This window comes from Thunnus thynnus, chromosome 17, assembly GCF_963924715.1.
Source record: "Thunnus thynnus chromosome 17, fThuThy2.1, whole genome shotgun sequence".
Classification (NCBI taxonomy): Eukaryota; Metazoa; Chordata; class Actinopteri; order Scombriformes; family Scombridae; genus Thunnus; species Thunnus thynnus.
The window spans coordinates 587409-590477 of NC_089533.1; the positions used below are offsets into that span (position 1 = coordinate 587409).

Below are 3069 nucleotides of genomic sequence, written 5' to 3' on the forward strand. Positions count from 1 at the left end.
CATCTCTCTTCTCCTTTTCCAAAATACATTTCATTATTTTTTGTATTTATTTGTGTTGTTTATTTAGTTTGTTTATTTATTATTATATTGGTTTATTTCATGTTATTATTGTCATCTCTTCATTATTTTCCTTGTTTATCTATTTTATTCTTGTATATATTATGTCATCTTCCTCCGCTGCCACTCGTCTCTTCTTTCATCTCCATCATTTTCTTTTCCTCCATCCCTCTCTCTCTCTTTTATCCAATCCTCTCTTTCACCTCTCCCCTCCTCTTCCATTATCCCTCCTCCTCCTCCTCCTCCTCCTCCTCCTCCTCCTCCTCCTCCCTCTCAGTGTGTCTCAGCTGTCCTTGGTGCTGCTGTTTCAGATGGAGGCTGCAGTATTCTGCTGAGTAGCAGTGAGCCAGCATTCGTTCTCTCTCCGCCTGCAGCCGTCAGCGGACACTTTTCAGCCGGCCGACAGACGAGCCTGAGAGGAGTCTCTGCAGGAGGGAACTACAGCACCCACAATCCTCTAACCGCAGCCTACACCGCCGCCAGGCCTGGAGCGAAGCCCCGTGGAACCCTGGGAGTCGCGGTCCTCGCTCACCGGCTGCTGGTGGAGGCAGAGAGAGTGAGAGAGAGAGAGAGAGAGAGAGGGGGTGACGTGCCATGACAACCGTCAGAGAGAGAGAGAGAGAAAGGTGAGTTTATCGTTCTGTCTGTTTGTGTTTTGTTTACCTGCCGGATATTTCAGCTCGTCTCTCCATCCTTCTGTCCTTCTGGTTGTTTGTCATCATTTTCTCCCCCTGTCCTTCTGTCTCTACATCTCTATCATCACTCCTTTAATCTCTTTTGCATCCACCATCTTTTCATGTGTTTTCTTCTCATCTTCTGCCTGACAAACATCTTCCTCCTCCCTCCATCTCTCTCTCTCTCTGTCTGACGCTGCATTTTCCTGCTGGAGCTCCAGTCTTCTGGGAAATGAGCTGTGCTTTGTTGTCAATGTGTTTGTCTCATTAGATCTGAGTGTGTGTGTGTGTGTGTGTGTGTGTGTGCGCGTGTGTGTGTGTGTGTGTGTGTGTGGCCATCTCCACCCAGTCTGAGAAGCAGCTAACAGATCAATCTGATGTTCAGTAAATGTCTGCTCGCTTGGAGGGTGTGAATGTTGTTCAGTTTAGAGCAAAAAGCGACACAAATCAACACGAGATGAAACAACAACATGACATGATGATGCACAACAACACACACACACACACACACACACACACACACATGTCAGGACATGACACGCAACACAACATGAAAGAGGACGAGCAAAACACAACACGACATAACGAGACACGACATGAAAAGACCAGAAACACCAAACATCTCATGACAAGAAACAATCTGACAAAACAACAAACCTGTAAAATAAGACATCACATGATAGAAAGTGACCAGATGTAACAGGATAAGACGATATATGATACATGACAACACGTGACGAGCCAGGACCTTTGACACCAGACATGATGAGATATAATAAGACGACATAATGACACGAAACGACAACAGCACAAGACGCGATATGACAAGACATGATAAAAAACACAAAGACATGAAACAAATCTGTGAAATAAGACATGACAGAAACTGACAAGACGATATGAGATGATATGAAACAAAATAACATGAAATGACATCACACGTAACAACACATACAAAGACATGAAATGTATCGACATGACATGAAACAGCAGAACATGACGAGAAACAAACTGATGTGACACAAACATCATAAAAATCGCTGAAAAGTGGATGCAACAAAACACGCAGTGAAACAACAGACGACACTAAACAAATATACAAACTGAGACATAAACTGACACACGAGAGACGACATGAAACATCATAACATAACGAGAAACAAGAGGACGTATAACGACGCGACACAAACAAACAAAAATCATCAAAAAACTGACGTGATGCTACGCAAGTCAACCACAAAGATGAGGATGACACTGAACAAAATAACATAAATCGACACTTAATAAGAATAAAAAATGACACAAAACAAAATAAATTGTCTCAGTTGTCTCATCGTCCGGCTTACGGACACGTCAGCAAGGTGAATACGAGCGCTGTGCCCAAATACAAATACGTAATTCAGCAAAGCACAAATACCAGCGTGCAGGTCGGTTACATCACTATCTCAGTGTCTCTCCTCTGCTCCGCTGTGACGTCTATCAGCAGGTCTCAACGAGGGGAGTCACATCCACCTGCTGCATGACGCACATTTCCTAATATGGACATCAGTCCTGGAGTCGGGGGTGTTCCCCAGAGATAAAGCTGAACTACTGACACTTTAATTTTCTAAAATTAGAAGCATAATACAAACAAAAACAGGATTTTTAAGCCTCTTTGCTGCCTCAACAAATACAGATACAAATACAAATACTGGGCTTCTAGTGAATACCTTCGATTTTAATAATAAGTGATGACGTCAGCTCATTAGTCGTCATGAAGACGCTTAACAGTAATAATAAAATGTGTCCGTTTCAGGCTCTCTGTGATAATTTTTTCTCTTTTTCCTAATTTTTTGGTTCTTGTTTGTTGTAGCGTCGGTACAGACTGTCCAGTGTCCATCTGTTTACAGCTCACACCGTGGCTGCAGGGTGAGGCAGCAGATGGCCTTTCTCCTGGGCTACCTGCCCACTCCTCCCTCTCCACCTCTCTGTCTGCCTCTCGCCATCTCTCTCTCTGCTACGTTACTCCTTTATTCGCCTACATCACCTCACTGTCCTCCGCTGTGCAAAGGATCAGTTCGACCAGTCGGTGTTTCATCTTTCACTGACTAGATTTCAGGTTTTAATGACCCGTTGATCTTTGCTGTAGCGCCACCGTCAGGACAAACTTTACATGTTTACTTCCACTCTGTCACTAAAAACAAATTTACTCAGATACTTTACTGCAGTAAAAGTACCAATAAGGCAATGTGAAAATACTCCATTACAAGTAAAAGTCTACCACAGTAAAAGTACATAAGTATTATGAGCTTGATGTAGTTAAAGTATTGCAGTAAAAGTACATAAGTATTATGAGCTT

General features: G+C 42.9%; 1 protein-coding gene across 1 annotated transcript in view; it reads left to right on the top strand.

Moving 5' to 3' along the window:
• The first annotated feature begins 345 nt into the window (after positions 1 to 345).
• The window catches only part of samd14 (sterile alpha motif domain containing 14), a 20134-nt gene continuing 17410 nt past the window's right edge, over positions 346 to 3069 (top strand). Inside the window, exon 1 of the mRNA XM_067570678.1 lies at positions 346 to 683. The gene's annotated coding sequence lies outside the window, so the exon portion shown is untranslated. The remainder of the gene's footprint in view (positions 684 to 3069) is intronic.